Source organism: Haliaeetus albicilla, chromosome Z (genome assembly GCF_947461875.1).
Source record: "Haliaeetus albicilla chromosome Z, bHalAlb1.1, whole genome shotgun sequence".
Lineage (NCBI taxonomy): Eukaryota > Metazoa > Chordata > Aves > Accipitriformes > Accipitridae > Haliaeetus > Haliaeetus albicilla.
This window is the reverse complement of record NC_091516.1, coordinates 50,906,531-50,930,050: the sequence shown is the minus strand read 5'-3', so window position 1 is coordinate 50,930,050 and position 23,520 is coordinate 50,906,531.

The following is a 23,520-nucleotide window of genomic DNA, read 5'->3' as shown; positions in this document are numbered from 1 at the left end:
TTTGATGAACCCTTGTTTCCCCTTTAGATTTCATTCTCATAGGAACAAGTTCCTTGAATTTGTTGAAGACTTTTCTGAGTGTGGTCTGAAAGGTAAAAAAGGAATTTATTTTTTTTTAAATAATATATGTTAATGCCAGTGTTATGGTTTTTGGGAAATGGCTTTTAGGTTTTGAATTCTCAGAATCGGCAGTACCATGGTATACTACTATCTAACAACACAAAGCTCATTAATGTGAGATACTGTTATAGTTAGTGGTTTCTTCAGCAGTTTTGTTCAACTTGTATACATTCATTCTGCTATCAGTTTGTTGCAGCTTGAAGTAGTTTACTAAGCAAATTGTCTGCCACAGATCTCTGAAAGAACCTGCTGATACAGTAATGGAAATAACCTGTTTTATTTTTTTATCATTATATTGCATAATATACTAAAATGGTAGCACTTATTTTGCCAAGGCACAAATCAAGAAAAGATGTTCAATGACCTGCCAAAAGGTACAGAGAGAATATAGGTCACACATCACAACAACTGCTTGTTTCCATGTCCCCACTTACACCTGAGTGTAGATCTGCAAAGGTGGGAAAGCATATTGTCTACTCTGAAAATACTGATGTAAAAATCAAAAGGAGAATAGACAGAAACCAATGTTTTTCAACTTTTCCATAATTAGTATCACCCATGGAGGTCACATCATCAGCAACAAAATTTGCTAGTAGGCTTAATATTTGGAACAGCTGTGCATGAAGCACTGGACATTATGTGCTAGCTGTGGCTCTGTGTTTCTGACAATTGCAGCCCAGAGATACTCCTTTAACTAAGGAAACAATAAAGCTGTCATGACTATATTAATAGTTTTACAGAAGAAACTGGGGGATGCCTTCAGCTTATAAATCCATATGTATTTCACCACCCATTTCCTGAGGCTCTCTTAATATTCTTACAGACCCATCTACTCCTAAATCTAGTTAATGTCTGCTGACTGGTACTCCTTATTTTGCAATGTGATCCTGTCTGGAAATCCCATACTAATAGTGTACCTAAGATTTATAGAGTTATGTGTGGATGACAACCATGTGGTGAAACTGTTCTAAGATGACATGCATGTGATTATTCCAAATGAGGCTGAAAGGAGACTATATTCAATATAAACAAGTAACAGTCTTGTGAAATGAATGGCTGTTCAATAGTTAATGTAATGTACTGTAATATGGTTTCAGTAAGGTTACCCACTTTTTAAGCATAATTCTATGTGTTAGTATTTTTCAAAGGACAAAAAACTTTCTTGAACTTCATGTAACACTGTCATCAGCCTTTGACATCCAAGCAGTTCTGAAGATATGAAGACAGAACAAAGTATGTAGCTTAATGTTTTAAATCTCATTTACCTTATTATAATTATGACATTTATTTCCAAAATGAAGTTACCTAACATACAAGGGCAAACGGGATTACAGTTCTACTGGAGTGTAAGCACTTATCATAAATCCCAAACTGTGCATTTATATTTGTAGTTGTTATCTATACAAATACTGTTGAGATCAAGACATAGACACAATTAAAATAGTGAACTCTCTGGGCTAAGGAGCCAGATTTAAAGCTGGGATATTAATCCTTGAAAAAATAACACTCATTTAAGTGTGTGCCACTCGAGGTAGGGACAGTAAATGCCTGAACACCAGTTAGTCAGTCACTAAGCGAGAAGACATGTCCAAGGAAGGTTTTAATTTGTATGCAGAGGAGCTTGGTACTATTTTTTACCTTAGCACATACTGATACTATGAAAAGCCAGTTACAAGATATCATTCTCCTCCCATTAAACTTGGTGTGGCAGAACATATGTTTTTCAGAGCTTTCCAGCTCCCTCAGGGGAAAATATTTTTTTCTTCACTGTGAAGGTAAATGAATCCTTAATGCTTTTGCAGAACCTATCTGATGCAAAAATATCTCATGCATAAGAAGTCAAGCTTAAAAGGAAACTGTTTAACTATAGAAAGATTTGGCATCTCTGAAACAGCTCTCTGTACTCATGATCAGAAAACGTATAATGTTCAGATAAAATAGGCTCCATCTTAAAAGGTCTGCTCCAAGTGCATCATCTGAGTTTTGATTAGTTCAAAGCCTGCTGGGCTAGCTTTCTGAATTACAGGGAGATGAAAAGTTTCATCACAGGCTGCTGATTCTGCTTCTCTGCTTCCACAGAGTTCAGCAAATCAGCAGAGCTGCACATGAGCTCCAGTCCTACAGAGCTCCTGATCACTCAGTCTGCAGTGTTCAGCTGCTCAGCGAGACTCTTCTCGCTGCAACGTTGCCACATTCCCAGGTTTTGCAGGGCTGGAGTGCTATAGAATTAGATCCTTTCAGCATGATTAGCTCTTTCATCTGTCTCAGAGATGACACATGACTTTTTGCCTAAAAATTTCTAGGTAAAAGAAACATGGATATTCTGGTTTGGGTTGGATTGTGCCAAAAATGTAGCCTATTTTTACTTCCTGCCCAATAAGCCCAATTCTAGCTTTAAAATAGGGTATGTAAATGTAGGCAATTAGTTATCTACATAACAATGGTGGATCAATACGATCAGTAAATGAAGTTTGTTAGGTGTTTTGAGATTCAGAAATGAGAAATTATATTGCCACAGCTAGCACCTATGTTTTTTAATTATATGTATTGAGTTTTGTTTATTGGCAAAAGAAAGTTTATTTTGATGAAAAATTTATAAAAGGAAAATTGCTTGCTTTTAATTAAATAAAAGGTCAAAGATACAGGGGAAATAAATGTTCCAAATAATACTCTTGAAATCTCTTCATTTCTAACCATCAGTTTGAATCAAAGGCTGCAGGGTCAGACTGACAAGCAATGAAAGTTTAACTTGAATGGCTGATGAGGTGCTCCATGCCTTCCTGCTATGCAGACAGCTCAGTTTCTCAACAGCCAGATCTTGAAACACCATTGTTCATAGCACAAGATTTTAAAGTAACCATAATCGCTCCCATAGTTTAGGAGATGCAGCTGTCAGATATCTGTGCAACTGGTAAAGGATGGGCAGATGACAGTCCTACCCTTGTAAGCAGTCTCAACCCAAGAGGCCCCTGATTACAAGTCAATGTCCAAAGCAATGGGTTTATACAATGATTGTTCAGTATCATAAATAAATTAACTGAATAGTATAATATCTGTTCTTGTAAATGGAAACTGTCACACTTAGTGTGCTAGTAGGAGCCTTAAATTGATGGAACCCTGTAGGGAGGGAAAACAAGTTTAGGAAAAGGACACCCTAAACACATGCCACCTTTATTATTGGTATGCCATGTATGGTCTATTGGGAAAACTAAAATGCAAGCTAGGAGTTAATCAAATGTATGTAGAGTGAATACTTCTTATACTATATTATTTATAAAGTTTTTGGCAGACTTGAAGGTGTTAGTGAATTGTAGGAAGGGTCCTTAAGCTGGAAAGATACAGTAGTGAAAGCATACAGGAGGGCAGGGCTGCTCCCTGGAATTGAGATGTCTGCGTTTACACTACCTATAACAGTGCTCAGAGTCAAGCATAGGCACCTTTGATTCATTATTGATGTAAGTCAGGAACTCTGGTTCCCAAAGCCAACATTTATCAGAAGAAAAGAACAAACAAGAACCTCAAGGACAGTAGCAACCTATTCTAAGGAATATCACTTATTTCCTTCATTTATCATGTGAATAAAGAGTAAGATGAAACAGTTAAGTTTTTGTGGGTCAAGCTAGATGATGTAAATGATTAAGTCTTGTTTTAGACTAGATAATTGTTTTCTTGGTAGGAAATATGATAGTTCAGAAAAATGGTTGCTGTGGAAAAGAACAAAATCATAACATTGTAATCTGCGTCACTTCGATGCTAGTTAGATGGCTTAAAATTTTAAGGACTTCTAATTTGCAACAGTCATGATAAAAACTGATACCCTTTGCAAGGATGATCTGGTAGGATTGGTTAAGTATATGACTACAGACGAAAGTGTGGAGACGTGCTAGTCTCCAGATAGGCCCAGGCAACACAGCAAGAAACGTGTTGTGTCACCTGTATTCCCAAACCCCAAACTTGCCTTGGCTGGCAGATGCTCAGTGATTTTTTCTACAATACCATTTTGTTTGTATTTATTTTGTTTATAAAAGCAAAGGATACAAGTTTCTGCTAGTGAAGTAAAGGGTTGACTTCTCAGTTGCCAGGCTAGAAACTCAGTTACAGGTAAAAATGTATTTAAACAAAATTATATAAAGAGAGCCTGCAATCAAGATTATGTTCTAGCTGCAACCAATTTAACATGAGAAGTGAAACCCAGTAGGCCAGCTAAGCAGTGTTCTACTATGTAGTGATCTTTCTAAGGACAGTCCCACCAGGCTTAGATGCTAACGTTGCATGTCTGCTAGGTGCTTCTCACCAAGACTTACTGTTTCCTAAAAAGTCAACTTCCTCTTATACCAAAGAGGAGTTAAAGGTCATTGAAGTAATTTTGTTCATTGAAATATAATGAGAAACAAAAATGTGAGGGTAGTTATTTGAAAGATTATGTATTATACTGGATGAAAACACTTGCTATTTTTAATGTGTTTTGGAAATTCATGACCAAGGAATTTGCCAATAGCTTTCTAGCTTTTTTTTTCATTTAGGACACTATGACATAAAGTTTAGCACCTATAAAGTCACATTTTTAACACTATCACAAAATTGGTTTAGCAATTTGTAAAAGAAATATAACTTGTCTTTCTAACATTTGTCTTACAAAAATTAAAAAATGGCAAATGGGCAATCTAATAATCTAGTATTTTAAAAAATCTGCAGAACATAGTAAGATCTTTCTAACTAAAATATATAGAAATAACTGATTTGTGGGATGTACCTAACCAGATGTATGTGCCAAGGCTTACAAATTTAAATATACTCAAGATTCTCAAATTCTTTTGATATGTGAGGAAAAAATATTACCCAAGCCTCAAAATCAGGTTATACTTACCTATACTGTGCTTTAATGTATTTTTCAGTATGTAAGCTGGGCAATTAAATGGAAGCAAAAGTTCATTTTCATCTCACCTTATTTTGTAACAGAGTGGTTGATAAAGTTAACATTAGTACTGTCATTTGCAAATGGTACCATCAACAATCAATCCACTTAGTTGAAGTCCCCTTTTTTATTCTCAGCTTTCCTAAAGCATTTTCATCTCTGTCTTGAAAATAACAGAGCAAGTGTTGGGGTATTTCTTTTTCAACCGCACAAGTAGCAAGTGACTATTGAAGTCAGGTTTTTATTTCCACAGCTCAAATCACCAGTGATGACATGTAAATAAATATCTGTTCTTTCTGGCCAAGTCACTGATTGTTTCAGCTGTTTTGTCAGCTGAAGAAGGAACTAATATATCAATGTCAATACTTAAATGTATGTTCAATTCTGCCAAGATATAGCAGATTGGAAAACACCACTTGTTACAGTCAAGTGATACTCATGATGACTGTTACACATTTAATGGCAGTTCCTACAGAAAGGAAGGTGAAAGCAAACATTGTGCTTGACTGATGTAGTCTGAGGGATACCTTTTGTCTCTGGAATTCACAGATCTGGCTTACACCTTAATTTTATACTGGTGTAAAATTTCTCTAGGAGTGTACTTTCCCACTGGTAATAGGGAGCAGACACTCATTGTGCCTATGAAGAGCCATGTTGGTGAAGAAGATTCCTGCCTATCAACCTCTCCCAATTTGCCTGTGCCATCTGTCAGAATTGCTGAAAGAACTACTTGTGTGTTTCCTAACCTGTCCCTGATAAAGACCACTTAGGCAAACCTGCAGGCAGAGTGGAGGCAGAGAGGTGACACATTGCTGGGGGCAAGGCAGTATATGAGTTCTGGGAAAAACAGTCCAGTTGCAGCCTTAGTTTTACAACTGCTGATGGGGACACCATTATGCCAGCATGCATAAGCTTCCACTGCTAAAGCCTGTGCTTTAATGCAGAAATGGCATGGACTGAATTCAGCTTAAACTGAATTCTTTCTGGAAAGATGATGCACCTGAGTTACTGTTATTAAAGCAGTACAACCAAGTGGCACATGAATTTAAAGGATTACCATGAGCATGTAACCATAAATTAAGAAGACTAAGGCACAAATTGGGTTTCAGTGTGTTGCAAGGACTGAAAAAATGTGGAAAGTAAACTTGTGTAGGGGGGGCTACAAAGGAAAATACAGTTCAGCAATGTAACAAAGGGGAAAGGAAATAATGGAGGAAGCAGGGAAGGCTGAAGTGTTTCAGCTATATCTTTTGCTTCTCTCTTCACAGAAAAGCAATTAGAGCTTATTCATGATTGCTGCCTGAACAAAACATAGTTTTAACTAAGGGTTAAATAACTGGCAAGAAAATGGAAGAGCGAGCCTTGAAAGAATACAGACATAAGTTATGTGTATTCCAGTCAGCGCTCTCTAAACCTCAGCAATTATTTTCAAGATCTCTTCAAAGAAAAAGGAAGGGTAGGAGAAAGGCAGCTGTGATACTTATCTTTAAAAAAGTCAAGCAGAAGGGACACCATGAAGAGTTACAGAGCAGTCCCACTTGATCCTGATTCTAGGGAAGATATAGGAACAAATTATATGTGACCATCTCAAAGCATTTGGATAATAAAGCAATAAGACAGAGGCTGCATGGATTTATCAAGAAGAAATCCTGTCAAATCAATTGAATTTCATTCTTGAGAGAGTGATGGTTATAGTAGACAAAGTGGGAAACAGCTGTTATGTCTATTGCTTTTTATGAAAAGCTTTACTGCTGTTGCCTTTGACATTTTGTAAAGCAAGCTAGTAAAACATGTTCCAGATTAAATTACTAGTACATTCATATACCACTGGTTGAAAGGCTGCTCTCAGAAACTGACTGTCAAGGAGCTGCTGTTAGAAAGAGAGAAAGAATTTCAGGCTGGGTCGACAGGTTACTGTCCCAAATCCTATGCTTAACAGTATTTCCATTCATAGTTGAATACATACTATACTTGTGCAGTTTCCAGATAACACCATGACAGGAAAGTTTGCAGTCACTCTGAGGGGCAGTATCAGAATTCAAACTTGAAACATTTTTTGCATAGAAAAAGCGTATGCCATTTTTTCTTGTTTAGTTCAAACATTAGGCTGAGAAACACCAAACCCCTCCACCCCCAGTGGGGCAGTTGTTCAGGAAGTTGTGGTTTAAATAAACTAACAATCGTTATTATCATTTGCATGAATCCTTATTTTATAAGCACAGACAGTAAATTGCTTTCTGACCCTGGGACACATCTATGCTCATCCTTTCCTTTTAAAATATAAAATGGTGGGAACATGGGTGTAGGTAAGATTTTACCATGTTTCAGAGAAGGCCCAAATGATAATTGCATTAAAAGGCTGTCAGTTGCATGCAGGTGGTATTTTTTTAGTATTTCCCATTGTTTTTATCACCAATAATGCTGCAAGTGAAAGCAAGAGCAGAAAACTAAAGAAAAAGTGTAAGCTTAAAAGCAGACCTAGAGGATGTGGTTCATAGTAAGGTCATTCCCTTTGCTTTTATCTCACTTTTTTTTTTTTTTAATTTTGCCTCAAAACAAAACCAGCAAAATAGCTCTAAATCTTGCCATGTTGCATCCAGCATTCATTAACAAAAACTATGAAAGAATTGGTTGATATTTTTTCCCCAATAATTTGTTTTCTGGGATATCAAAAGAGCTCACAAAGTAAAGCAAGACTCCTTTTAATATGGAGGGTAACACATCAGGCACTTGTCTCCTCCACACTCTTCATGTGTGCCATGTTACTTTAAAAAACAAAACTAAACCAGAAGTAGTAAGATAGATTGGATTTTTTGACAAGGACAAGCTCAGTCAAAAGCTCAAAGGTTAGCAATACCCTTTCAAAATCACTCTAATATATGAACCCAATGGGATGTAAAGGAAACTGTTGGATAATGATTCAAGTGACTTAAGAAACAAGTGATTTCATTTTTTTCTACCTGGAGGGAATAGATGGAAGAGAATGGCAGCACAGCAGGGAGGAAAATTACAGTCCTCACAAGGTGGTATCATAAGCAGCAGAGTCAGAACCTTGTTTTCTTGATTTGCTGCTGTTAAAATATCTAGGGATTTTGCAGGAGTTGATTTGCTTTTCCCAATGAAAGTCTCATGGGCAGTCAGTCACACAATTTTTTTTTTCTAAACTACTACTGCTTTTGTAGAGAAACACATTGGAGTTGTAGATAGACGAGACATATGATTGAAAAATAAAATATCTGGTATTAAGTTCTCTGGCTTTTGTTGCGTCTTTTTCTTTCCTTTTTAGCTTCTGTTCAGCTTTCTTGGTGGTACTGTTGGCATATTAACATGCCTTTAAGCTCACATCTTGCCTTCTGAGCGTATTGCTTTGTTGGTGTATTTTGTTTTTTCCAAACTTCTCCACCTTCTCCTTTCCTTTGGGCTATTTTTTTTAATTAGAGATAAACTACCTTATAACTGAGTCAGAACAAAGCCCTCCAAAAAACTAAAAAGGTGACTGAACTATCCTATCTAGCCTAAGCTGAGGGTCATGGGGACGTAGGTCCCAAGTATTCTGAGAAAGGACATTTTGAATGTGTATTTGCTACTTATAGTCCCAAGACTGAATGAACCACTCCTGCCACATGAGCAGAGCTGGAAATTTTAGTAGCATTTGGGAGGGCTGAGTAGGAGGACTGCTGTGCAATCTACAGATATCAAAGTAAGCCCAGGTCTGCATGAGGATCCTTTTTTTCAGTATGGCCATCCTGGCATGTATTCCAAAGAAAAAGTGCTCCTCTCTGGAACCAGACATCACAGCTCTTCCTCATGTGGCTGACATCAAAATAAACTCAGTTTATTTGCATCTCTTAATACAGCTTGTTTGGCCGGGTCAAAGAAGAAACTACACAGCTTGAATTGGACACAAAGGGAAAGCGGAGCCGTCTGCAATCCTGTAAACTGACAGAGCCACAAAACGCAGTCCCCTGTGGGATCCACATCCATCCTGAGCAGAATCACCGTCCTATAGTAACACGGGAATCTAGCTCAGAGCAGGCCTCTCGAGTCGAACTTCCCTTCCAGCTCTTCCCTTTTCACTCTCTGCCCCAAAAATGCCATTCAAAATAAAAGAAAAGAGCTGTTGCCAGGCAACATCTTGCCATATCTTGAAGTCAGTTTTTCATATGGAGCTAAATGCTGGTGCCTGGATTGGATGTATTAGGCACAGGATACTTCTTGAACTGTTAACGAAAAAAGAATAATCACACCTGTCCTAATTATATATGCACTAGATAGGGATCAGGCTTATTAATTATTGACTGCCTCTCCAATCAACTCTTTCATTAATCGTCACAGAAAGTGCGTTTAAAGTGTAACAAATGAAATAAACTTTGTACTAATATGAGACCAGGTAACTATCCTGATGAATAATTACAAAAGGAGAACAGCATTATAACTGAGATTCTTCACTGCGATCTCCAGTCCTCCTGCTGTTTGGCTATCAACTGATCAATGCTTAAATAAGCTTACAAATATTTCCCTTGAAATGCACATTTTAAACCAAGTAGTTACTACAGTGCTAGGGCTTTGTTTCTTAATCTAAATTTTGCATTTAAGCTCAATAATTTGTTGTAACAGAGCTCCATGCTTCCAGAAGGAAATAGGAACTAATCCCTGTAATTTCATTTTAACCCTAATAATGAGGAGTGGGGGGGAAAGAATAGGGAAGTCTAACTGATCACCCAGGGAGAAGGAGACTTTACTTCATTTCCTTTTTCCTAATTAAGTAATGTAATAATGGATGAGTTAAACATGAATATAGTGGAGATAGTCTTATCATCAGTGCAATGTCAGTATAAAATGAATGTTTTCCTTCAGTTTAATTGCAAAATTGTGATGAGCACAGGAAGCATTTGTTAAAACCCATATTAAATTTATCAGTTTAAAATAGCTTGTTTATAAGTAGTCTTTCATTTTGCATTTAGATTTTGGGTTTGAAGGTGAAAACTGATAATGACTATTATGAAAAAGGGATCATTTAGCCAATTCTTCAGATCAAAGGTAAAATATATGGGAAAAGTGTTCCTTTGCGAATGCCATGGTGGTTAGATGCATGGACATTCCATTCTATTAACATTTCTATTTTGGAAGCAGACATGGGGAAAAAAGATCAGAAATATCACTGCATTGCCATAAACCATGTAATTTTGTCATTTGTAATCTATTATGCTTTTGTTACTTGTTAAGACCCTGTGTAAAGAAGTGAAATGGATATTTAACAAGTCAGGAAGAAAAAATTGCAAAGTTTTGTGATTTGCAAGGAAGAGCACTTAAACTTCTCTTTTTCCTCATATAAGCAGCAATAAGATGGCAAAAATTAATAATGACCTGTTTTGAACACCAATACATCGCAAACCAATTCTCTTCGTCATTTGCTCATTCCCTTGTGAACTCCTAGGCTTGTATTCCTGGCTATGTAGTGGAGCACTTAAGTGGCACACACAGCAAGGAGAGCAGAAGGTAACATTCTCAGGCAGCCTACGCAGGACAGTCTAGCCTTTAGCCTGGTGACCAGCCACCACTTTAAAACACATCTGCATGAGATGGGTTTAGCTAATATCATAGCTTGTTGGCACCAAAAGAAGAACAGATTCTGCTCCTGAGTGCTACTCCTTTAACACTTGCCCCTGACACTAATTAGACCTTCATAAGCTGATTTAATTCACTGACATGGCAGAAATTACCAGAGGAAAAGGAGGGTGGGTGTTTGTTTCATTTTTTTGGTGTTGCTGTGTCAGTCAGGTAAGGCATCTCTGTGAAGGGTCTGGCAAGCGTCAGAGCAGATAAAAGGGCATGGACGAGACCATGTGGCAGGTGGAGAGAGAAGAAAGGGAGATGAGTGTCAGAGGAAATTCCATCTGCAGGTGGCATCAGGACTTTTATAAAACCACAGGCAAAAACCAGAGAGAATGGGTTTGATTTCTCTCGTGCTCTGGAGGGGCACAAAGCCAAACCTCCTGCTTTCTGCATAGCTCCTTTAGCAATTAGCCCATCGCACAGAAGGTGACATCCTCTACCTCTTCTCTGACACTGCACACAGATGGTGCTGTGATCTAGGCATGCCAACCAGCTCAGGCTCTGCAGGGGACCTGGCTGTGGTGATACCTACCTACGGGTGAGACCTGGACTCAGGTAGAGAGCAGGTGCCTAGATGATTAGGTGAGGCAGAGGTACCGATAAAGTTGTATCTGAGAATTTTAAATGCATATAGGGGTGGGAGTGGGGGGCGGGGGTGGGGTGCCAAGAAAAATAAATTTAGAGAGGATACTGAAGACACTGAGCCATCTCCCAGTGATTGCAGGAGCATTATGAATGCATTCTTTGGATCACTACAGATTTAACAAGAAGATTCTTAAGCAGTGCTGTTCAGTCATAAATAAATTCTAAAGTCTAAATTACACATTTCAGTTCATTTCTTATCTCAGTAATTCCTGTGGTTGAGCAAATATGAAGAAAATCTTCTGAGTACTGTAGTATTTATGCGCTGTTGTGTTTTACACACTGTATTTAGTTGTTTAGGAAAAAGAATAGTGAAACAAATACATGCTGCATGTTAAAATAGCAATTAAATTTAGATAGAATTAGAGAATATTTAACACCTTTAAATCCCTACTACCATGCATTGTCAGTACTTGGAGTGACACCATGTTACAGTGTGGCCAGTAACATGATCTTAAAATATGGAACTTCATCTACAGCAGGTGTTAAGCAACTTTAAAATAGCTTAAGCAGCTGCTTGTGTTGCACACCAATGTTGCTAGCACCAGCAGAACTGAACAGGAAATATTTGTAATGATTCCTTTTGTTGCCTCTGTCTCTCTTCACATCTTTTTCCATCTCGTATAGAAGACCCAGCCACCTTTTGAATTCTGTATATTTGCAAGCATTTTTATTAATCTTCACCTATACTCTGATCTGATGTTCAGTTCTCCCAGTATCCAATGAACTGAAGCACACACACACAAGTGCTTTCCAGACTTTCTAGAAGCATATGTATTTCCCTTATCTGCAGAACATGCAGCTTCCAATTGTCACAGCAGAGAAATTGGAGTGGTGGGATCTAGCTTTATCTGGCATTAATAATGAATTCCTACTTCTTCCTGCATCTGACATTGTAATCCACTTATCCAAAGGACACATGCTTTTTTAGCTCTTTATGGGTAACAGTGGTAAAGCATATGCCTAGAAAAGATTGAAAAATATATAGCAAACTGCTTTAGTTCTAAAACTCAGTACCTCTGAAAATCAGGTCTAACTCACCACATTCTGATATTTCTTAATGTGTTTTGTTATAGGCCCTCCCAACTGCATCATCCAACCTATTTCTCTCACGGCCATGATTAGAGCCATAACAAGGGTGGGGTACACGAATGCCTAACATAGGTGCAGCTATGGTTGATGAGGATCTGCACCACATTTGTTTTGTGAAGAGGACTGTATTCATATAACCTCGATCCCACCAAAGTGCCAGGACCTAGTGCTTCTTAGTGGCCAGGTGCCCTGCAAGCTGGTCAATAAGAAAAAACAGTAGACAGAGGAGCATAAGTAAAATTTTGACCCACGATATGATGTTAGTAATGCAAAGCTCATGGTTGTATGATATTTTGCTTCAAGTATTGTGGGGGTGAATATCTGGATGAAATCAGAAGATCTTATAAGCATTTGGTGTAGGTATATCAATCTCCATAATAAAGCCTTTTTGTGTTGTTTTTTTTTCCAGGTTAACCTCTGGCTGGAGTGTAGTAGTTTTCTGTGTGGTTGTTTACAAATCCACTTGTGTTGTGGTACTCTTGTTTTATTTGATGTAAGCTGTATTCTTGGCAGCTCCTCCACAGAAGTTCCACTTTGAAAAAGCAGATGCTCAGAACATAAAGTGAACACATCTGTATGTGCTTAATAGTTTTCTTTAATCTTCTAAGCCCAGAAAGATACAGGGAGGAATTAAAAAATGTTCTATACATCTGCTTGCTTTTTATGTGTGTAAAACTATCTAAACTTCCTGTTCAAAGGTTTTATGTTAAGCAATGGGAGTTGGAGAAGAAAGGTTAGCAGCCGAAAGGAAACAACAAAGTCTCTTCAAGTGGACTGGCAGTAGAAAACACGATATATTGAAATGCTATCACAGCCAGGCATAACTTCACAGATGAGACACACACAAACATCTGCTGCTGGATTTATTGACGCATCAGTAAAATGTAGCATGTTGTGTGGGAGATACAGGATGTTATAAAACAGAAATATGATAGCCTTACAATGAGCTTAGAAACTCCAAATGTTAGCAACACAAGCAACAGAAACTCAGCCGAAGCAGAACATTTTCAGGACCTGCCCTGTCTTTTCAGCTGTATCCCTGCAGTGGTGGTGACAGACGCAGAGTCTCTACAGGAATTCTATCAGGCTAGTACAGAAATCTTCACAATGACAAAGAATCATCCTTCCTCTTCCCCTAATGGGACAGAGATATCCTGTCCTCTGCCTCTCCAGTTGGTCCCTTCTTCTCTGGTGATATACATCTGGAGTCCATGGGCTAGGTGTCTTGGCAGTGCTGTGTACCCCCACCAAAACAGTATTTCCCAGGATGGAACAGTATTTACCTGGACTGAAGAGGCAGTGCTGCAGAGGAAGTATGCTCTCTTTTCAGCATTGATATGAACACCATTCTCTGAGAAAGAACTAGAGTTTTCAGTGTTTAGTTACACACTGTGTTAAAAATATTAAAAATTAAGTATGTAGACAACCACAAATGAAGAAATGGAATATTTAAGAGGGTCCTCCCTTGGTCAGCTAGATATTTTATATATTTCGCCTTTAAGGAATGAAAATCCATTTTCCATTTTGTGCCTGCCTTTTTCATGTTCAAAGCGCTTTAACTTCTTCCCTCTTATCATTCAATTTAATTCACCATCTGTTCACCCAGGACTTAGTATTTTCAGCTGAGATATCAAAAGGAAGGCCACATTAATCAAACATTAGTACTTTTGAAGCAAGTAGGATCTAGAAGAAACAGATATATAAATCATGAAACCTAATTACTTATCACATTTTTCTTTAGCGCTGCCTGTAGGAATGCATGTGCTTCACAGGTTGCTGCATTATCCTTGAGTTTTAAGGATTCAGGCTGCACAGACAGACGAATTAGATTTTCTTTGTGACATTAAGAGGACTCAGGTGTAACTCCTACTTACAGCTAACAAGCTGAAACCAGAATTAGTGCTGTGTCAGCACATTTGCAACAAATCAAAGTAAGGTTAATAAAAACACACAGGGAATAGCAAAATAAGGTCAGAGAAGACATCATTAAAAGTCAAGCTGTGAAACTAAAAATGGCTATCTGTGAAAGTGTTGAGACAATAAAGCCAATTATTGTCAAAAAAAGGGCATTGTAAGATAAAACAATAGGTCAGAATAGGTAGAGAATGAGAAATACTAAACTGCAGTTAAAAGAGAGAGATGATCGCTTCACTGGCAATTGTTTTCCACTCCAATTAACACAAGCATAATTTCTCTGACTCTGACCTCTATTTTTTGTTTGTCACCAAGCACTTCAGAATCTTTTTCTGTAAAATGTCTGGCCTTAGAATTTTTACCATATAGTTTTTCTTTTAACATATTTCTGTAATCAGTTCTCTAATGTTTTATCTAGTTTCCATTTAAATTTAATATAATTTCTTTTGCCTGCATATTTTCTCTTTACATAGGATGTTCCCCCTTTTTTGGGACACTTCCAACCTTCCCTGCTGAAGGTGTTCTTCTCTCTAATATTGCAGCTAGTTGGGTATTCATACTGCAGAGCAAAAGTCACCTGTCTGAAGGACGTAATAGAAGGATCACAAAATCAGCAAATAGAAAGATCTGGCCAACCACCAAAGTTGTATGGTATATTCAAGATCTTTCCTCAGAAATTTTAAGAGCTCCATAACATATCAGGATTGTGGCATGAAAAGAGGCTATGTTGTACATAAGAGGTCTTGTTGTGTAGTAAAAGGATGTATAAAGAAAATATCATCTGCAGTCCAACCTGCCTGTACTTACACTGGAATAGATTTGAAATTTCTGAAAAATTGCAGTTTCACTTACCTTTACAGAGCTTTCAACATCTGCCACACTTGGCCATGTGAGAAGCTGCTTTTGCTGATCACAACCACATCCTGAGTGCCCTTCATGACCTGAATCTCATTCTGTTTCTTTTGAGTTTTGCTGCTGCCTCCATTAAGCTTTGTATGACTTTATGTGACATGCTCAGCTCTCACCGGATCAGGTGCAGAAGTCAGGACAGAAAAAGATTGTTTGACTCGAGACAGTGGTGCTTCTATATTTACCTACTAAAAAACTCTGAGTACAGCCCTTGAAAACAGTGGGCTTTCCTGCCCTTGTCAAAAGTTTGTGACCTCTAGGATCTCACTCTGATTTCATGTGTACAACAGCTCAATTAATTTCAGTGGACTTGCTCCATATTTATGTTGCTGTAGGAGAGCAATCGGGTTTGATGTCTGTCATGAGGACTGACTGATCTTAGGTATTCCAGCCATTGCAAATACAGTCCTAGGAAACAAATTTAATAACTCAGGCTTGCTGATAGGTTGTTGCGGTCTCTTGGCATTTAGGTAATAGATGCAATTTGAGAGTTTATTTCAAACATATTGTCATTTGCATAATAAACCCTTTAGTTTCTAGGGTCTAACTGGAGTTCATGGCTCACTGGATGTGCTGGCTGCCCAAGTATTTGCCTTTTATTCACATCCATTATCAGAAAATTGTAACTATTTCTCAACTCATACCTGCCAGGCAAAAACTTCAAACTGTGTATTTCTTAGAACAAAGTGAAAGGTGTATCATGCACACAGGATCTTTAGAGATCCCCTGTGGCAGCATTACTTTGGTACCGCATTTAAATTTTGCACTGGTTAATGCAGAAAGGAGTGTAAAGATACACAGTAGTTCCCTTGTATGGGAACCCAAGGCGTCTCAGCCGAAGCTGGGCTGTGTAGAAACCTCAGTCACACAGAGGTCTCTTCTGGGCTGAGGCTCTTTGCACCATGACACAATGTGATGTGACAGATTCATCTTTATGTGAGATGTTGGTTATGAAGGGAGATGTGTAACAATTTTATGTCTTCAGAGGCCAAGTGTAGGCCATTTGAAATGGCAAAAAAAAGGCTTTCATTCTGATGTGGTCAGAAACAGTCTTACAGAGACCAGCAAGAAGCTGAAATCCCACAAACCAGTTACGCATTTGGCACTCATCAAGGGGTTAATTTATTTTAAAAAGGCTACTCTCACTAGTTGCTAGGTAACAGTGTAGTTCCCCCAGGCCTGTGATCAGCAAATGAATTTTTCTGATGATATACTGCTGGTAACTCTTTATCTTATTGCTGGAGCCAGCATAAAGGAGGGCTTCTTCTGAAACTCTTCATAATGGAATTAGTTTTATTTGTCTGGTTTCCTCATATAATTTTATTTGACCCTAACGTAATTTGCAGTGTAAATAAAAAGCTCATTTTCATAACTTACCCTGCATGCAAATATAGTTTTCCACTATTATATATTAGAATAAACACCTGCAGTTTTAAATTATAACTGCTGTGAAAGCTGAAGCTTTAAATTTCTTGTCCCTTCTACATGTTAATTTTACATGTAAAATTGGGTCAATGTGTTCTCCAATTAGCTTTCTAGCCAGGGGGAGTAAAGAAAATAAGGAAGAAGGTTATGAGGCAAAGAGAGAAAGCATAGCTGTAGTCTACGGATTTAATTTTCTTTGCAGTAGACATTGCACTGCAGCACAGGATTGAAGGCATCATGGTCCTTTTTCTTAATAAGTCGTGCAGAATGGATTTCTGCTAAGGTCAAAGGACTGCTAAGGAAGGTGCGCAGGTCTGTCCTTATAGACCTCATGAAGGATGCAAGCCTAGCAACAGAGTCTGTAAAAGCAGAAAACAAAATTCTGTATCATACCACATTTTCTAACTGGGTGGAATTCAGAACATTTCACCCTGTCTGTATTTACAATGTCCTTCATATCTTCTCATTCTCCTAATACCTGTAATTGGCCATTATTTGAATGAGATGAGATGATGTCCAATTTTTGGGCCCAGCCATAAATTATCATATCTCTGAAGAGATAAAACTACTGGCCTGCTTATATTGAGACAATCTTCCTGCCCTGCAAGCTCAGGTTGTGTTGTGCAGTGTGATGCAAATCAGTGAGTTCCTACTGTTTCGCTGGAGGAATTCTTCCTGGGAAAAAAAAAACTGGTAAGAAACACTAAACTAAAACCAGTTTCATCGCAAGTTGGCACTGTGTAGATTCCTTAATATTTTGTGTATTAATGGCACAAACTAGTGCTTCATGGGAAAAAAAGCCTGTCAGTTTTGTTTATGTGTGAATTATTGCCTCTATTGCAATAGCAATTTCATTCTCTAAGAAAAGCTGCTGTCATCTCAAACAGAATGTTTTTCTATGAACAGACACTGTTTGTGAAGCAGTAAGTTACCTTATTACCATCAATGACAGCAAGGAGCAGTTCTAGAAGTAGTTTGAGGCTCTGGCGTTCTCATGGGTCTCTCTGCTAATAGGTTACTTCTGCCTCGTGCAGGGTGTGATGGCTCTTTGGATGTGCTTCCATGCAGTTGTTATCCAATTACCAGATGAATCAAGGTGACATATATGCTATGTGTTCAGGCTGCAAATAAGATTGTGCTGAGATTAGCGGTTCAATAAAAGGATAGTCTGCAACAAGGTTATCATATGATGTGCATCAGTCTGGGGTATGATTGTAATGGAGTAATAAATCTTTAAGAATTTGCACCCAACAAAGGAGAAAAATTACTCTAACTAGGAAGAGGGTATATGCAAATATCTTTTGTAAGTTTGGAATAGGGACAAACATTTCACTCAAAGAGAAGACACCTGATTTCATTTTATCCCACAAGTGTGTACAGAAATTAAGAAAAAAAACAAACAACACAAGCTATTGAACAGTAATAGCAGTAAAAAAGCTTTTAAATTAAATGTTTTATTAGGTGAATCTTGCCATAACTAGCAACTAGGTCATGTTGAAAGAATTATTCTACCAGCAAAAGGCTTTTCCTGATTTGAGGTTAGACTGGGAGGAAAGCTCAGTAGGTCAGTAGGATACCCAGAGGGGGAATGCTGACCATCCAAAACATTAATGGTCAACCTGATTTCCTAGAACTGTGGATTATAAATATCAAGGGATAGTACTTGAGAAAATCTGAAGACTGGAGATGACCAGAAGAACATCTTAATTTTTAACTAATGGAAAATACTGTTAGGGTTTAATGGCAGGGCACTTCATTCCTCCACCCTTAGATAAACAAGCTGGAAAACTTTTAAATGGAAATAAAGAAGCCTTATTTAAAAGCTGATTGTAAACTGTAGGTTTTGTTCTGTGGGAATTCCACAGTTAGAAAATTTAGTTTCATCTCAACTGAATCAAGTCCGAGCTTTTAATTTTCTATTAAGACCTCATTTTTATACAAATACTTAAAAAAAATAATATTCAGAATGTTCTGTTTTGCTATAAGCTCAACATTTCATTCTGCATTTGACTGTTTTACAACTATAAGCATATTTGGGGATGTTAGTAGACTAGTGTTTTCTGAGGAGAAACACGAATTGTTGTAAACACACTAACTTTTGAAGTAATTGGTTGTCTAATAAACACTGTGTTTGCATAACCTGTAAAATACACTTGGACAAGTCCCTTTTGTGTTTCTATCAGCTGCTGCTCCGGCTGTTTCATCCAAAGTACAAAAGACTCGGTCATGAGGTAAAAGGCAAGGAATTGGCAGATGTTCAATGTGTCACCTTTTCTCTATGAAAGTCCTTATCATCATTCCTTATCACAGCAGATTACATAAAGTATTCAGTTATTCTACTTAAAAAACTCTGCCATTATCAAGAACTGTTATTAGAGACATTTATTTACATAATATTTCTATATTACTTGTTCATCTTGCCCTAATCATGACCTCTATCTTCCTGTTCCTCTACCTGCTCATGTTGCTTACAAGGTTTTAATTTTTTAACATGAAAAAAATTAATTAAAAAAAAAATAAGAAATTATAACATATTGTGAGAGACATGAGCTGAAGTTGACTGGAGACCAGACTATGACATGATTCATGATCTGTAGCCTTTTAATATTGCTGATCTCTGCTTGCCAGAGATTACTGCTCTGAGCAGCATGAGAAGTAATACATTAGTAAGAAATGTGGTGACCTTTTTCTGCAGAGCTCTGTAACCTGACATAGCCTGTCAGATCAACATCAAGATACATGTGTATTTCTTTCTAAAAATAAGTCTCCTATGGGGTTATCTTACTTTAATCACCTAGGAGTTCTCTTCCCATTTTTCCAATAGTATTTTAATTTGAACCTTTGCCTTTGACACTTTTTCTTTTATTTTCCTACCTAATCAGTGGCATGTATTTCCTAATGCTAAGAATGGCACTGTTTACATCCAAAATTAGAGTAATGCTTGCCACCATTGCAAAAATATGAAAACAAAGGCATTGGTTGAGTCGGGGAATTTGCTAATGGATACAAAGGCATTGACCACAGGAACTCTGCTTAGAGTTTGATCCTGGCTGGATAATAGCCACGTGTCTCTGGCATCTGGCCACTGCACATTGCCTGTGGGAAAGTAATTGGAAATCTCAGTCACATTCACACTGGACTTCAGCTTCTGGCTTATTACATTAATAAATGATCATTCTTAAAACAGGCACTGTTGAGGGTTGACAGCTTGAGTCCACAAAGTCATAGAAATGCAGGGATAGACTCCTTGCTGCTCCCAAGAATCTCCTCATGCCTGAAATCTCTTGTATCTCATTGATACTGTGGCTGGTTCTGTGTCAGTTCCAGCCCTAGACCCAGCGTATTTTAGATTATACTGCACAAAAATACAGAGGCATAGTCGGAACTGGGTCAAAACTAAGACCGTCCAGTAACCCATCTCAAGACAGTGTCCATTAGCAGGTAACTTAGGAAATTATGTAATAATATTGAATGTAGTATTGACGTAAGGAGGACCTGGCAATCAGTGACTGAGGAACTTCCTGAACTGGAGATTGAATCCTCTCTGTTGTGTTTAACAGCCACCCTTGAATTTGTTTGCTGTCAAATTTTCTAATCCCACTCTACTCTGACTACTTGGGATTTGAGGATGATTAATTCCCTGGCTTAGCTGTGTTTTATGCTCCTTTTACTTGTTTTAAGCTTGCTGCCTGATAACTTCATTATGTGCCCTGTGTGCTTGAGCTATGACAAACAGTAAGCAACTGTCTCCTTTTCAGCTTCCTCCTGCCTTGTCTTCCCCTTTTCCACACTGAAGGGTCCTGGTCTAGCTGGATTAACCTCATATAGAAACATAAAGCTGTTGTACACTTCCGACGATCCCTGTTATCAAACCCTCTACCTTTTGTACTTCCACTACATGCTTTAGACCTGCATGTAATGTTCAAAATGCGGGAATGGCAGAGTTTATACAGTGACATAATGATATTTTCCATTTTATCCTCTATTCCTTTCTTAACATTCCCTAGTTACTCACCCTTTAGCATCCTACCTGCCTTTATAAGCACAACTGAACACGGTGCTGACATTTTCAGAGAACAATGGCTCCCAATTCTCTTTCACCTAGATGTTGTGATTTGGAGCCCATCACTGGGTATTTGTAATTATATTTGGTTTTGCTAGGAGATTGGCACTGAATTTCACTTAACATCTTATCACCCAGAAACCCAGCTTTAGATTAGGCTATCCTGAATAGTTCAGTATTATCAGCAAATTTCCTCTCCTTTGTATTTAAGCTCTTTTTAAAATCCTTTTTGGGATTTATTTGACAATGTAGTCACCCGTGCTCAATGCCAAGGACCCCACTCATAATTTGCTTCTATTAGGAAACTTTTCTGCTTATAACTAGGGTAACAGTTATAGAAAATGCAGGAAAACAATGAATCAGATCTTTTTTATGCTGTTTGAATGATTTCTGCTTGAGCCACTCCCTTTCTATTTAAAGGAAGGAATCTCGCTCACTACAGTCGTTAGCTCAGTGTTTTTAGAGCATACCAAATTCATACATACAGAGACAAAAATAGCTTTGAAAATTTTCTTTATGCTTATTTTCTGGAATAAAAATACTGAAGAAAGGAGCAGTAAAAAGGAGATGCCAGCAGCATTTTTATAATGAATGACATTGCAGCAATGCCACTACAGCGTATCACACTTATTTATGGATTTGCAGCTATCTTTTCATGTTAGATAGAGGAGAATCAGCTAAGTATAGGGAATTTGCTCTTCACTTCCTGAGCAAATTAAATGCATGCAACTCACTCCAAATAGTCTTGTTTAAAAAGTCCTTTTTGATGTTCTCTTTTTATGAATGAAAAATTATATTGTTGTGACCACAGTGTACTTACAACACTACTGATACTTAAGGTACTGTCTGTTTTTTTAATGGATTTTTAAAAAGTTTTAAGTGAGAAACCTCAGGCAAAATAAAGGATGACTTGGCAAGATCCTTCACAACACTTCAAACACAGAAACAGCAATCTTTCAAATTAATTTCTTAACCAAATTGAAGAAGGTAGTCTAGAGTAGACTGGCTGGCAATAATTGAGCTTTATTCTATGCAAGTAAAGGTAAAAAACCAGGACTGAATTAGTTTTTTTTTAAAAATGTACATCTTTCTGAATGTAGTGATTCTATTAATGGAAAAAAGCAAAGTGAGAGACTTCTATAATGAAAATTGGTCTGAATTTTCAAAATCCAGTGAAAGTAATGAAACTCCACAGCATTTTATGAGAGAATGGAGAAACAAAAAGTAATGTCAGTTTGAGAAAATCAAATGTTACATCTTTAGAAAGAAACTGTTCTGAATAAGTTGAACAGAGATGATGGAAATTGCTTTTGCCTGTGGACTTGAAACTCACATTGCATGGATCTGACCAATAGGAAGTATTTTGCTACTTCTTTTTATAAGTTTGTCACTATTCCTCTAAGACAGAGCTATTAAAGGAGGTGCCCTTTAGTGTGTTCTAATCTTTAAAGGTGTTGAGATCTTGTAACTCTCTGTGAATCAGCAGAGGGTTACAGATGCCATTTCCCACGTTAGTCCCACATTATATCCAGTCAGTGCAACACAACCGCTCACATACCATGCCTATTAGAATCTTTTACCTGTGTCTGTATATAGCATTTTCTGAAAAGGTGTGGAGATGAGTTGTCCAAATGGTCTAGAGAAGGCTAGAGAATTTTTCTTGTTCTAGAAGTGCAGCTAGGTAAAGTCAGGTAATAAGATCAGTTATTCTTTACTATAACATGTGTTGAACAGCACAAATTGCTGTACAAGGTAACTGCGAAGTTCCAAAAGAGTATTAAGTTTGTAGGATCCTTTTTTTTTTGACACCTACTTCAAACACCACTGTTTCTTTTACAGTGTAGGATGTATCCCAATGCCATAATTAATAAAGAATGTAAAAGATAGGCCCCCAAAAATGGAGGTAACAAACTTAATGCTGGCCTTCTGTTCACATTCCTTACAGCTGAGGAGTTGTTCTTTAACAGCAAAATTTCAAAAAGTATCTGCATTATTTGGGACCTGAACTCCTTTTATGAATAGATATATAAACAGAGGTATGAAGGAGGCTGACTCTCACTACAGTCAAACTTCCAGACCTACTGCCCTCTTGAAATGGAGACATCTGTATTACATTATTTGGGTACTTATGAAAATTCAGCTCATGATCTTTTAGAGAATACCTTTTTCTCTTCAGCTCACAGTAATCTCCAGGTAGAATAAGACTTGAGAAGCTGTCCACTAGGAATGTCACAAGTTATTAAAAGGTATATGCTGTGTGTTTGATAAGCTAGACAGAGGCTGTAGCTGAATATGCTCTGTATCAAACAAGAGTTAGTGATTGGGAAAGCATTTGTAACCGATTGTGTGTGGTTATCAAATAATTTGGTTTAACTTTAAAACCAGAGACTACTTTGTCAACTTGAGAGTGCTCTGCCAGCTCTTTATTTCTTAAAGTGTTTGCTTAAAACATCTAGAGTATTAACTAATGCCAGTGCTGGTGAAATAATCTGAGCTGCACATCTTTGGTAATTTCACTTGATAGCTCTGTGTTACTATGGTGACTACCAGTTGCACACGTTTCAGGGAAATGCTTGTTCACTGTAGCCAATGCTGCTCTGATGCTGCCTAGAAAGCACTGACCACAGCACCAATGTGGTGGAAACACAGTAGCTGCAGAGTGGGGTTTCTTAGCTCTCTCAGGATCACCAGCTTCAGAAAGCAGACCTTCATTTCATCCTTAAACTCCATTTTATAGCAAATACTAAGAGGAATCTTTGAAACTGTACACATCAAAGAAGCTGTGGAAATCAGTAGTTTGGGAGAAATTTGGGGACAATAAGGA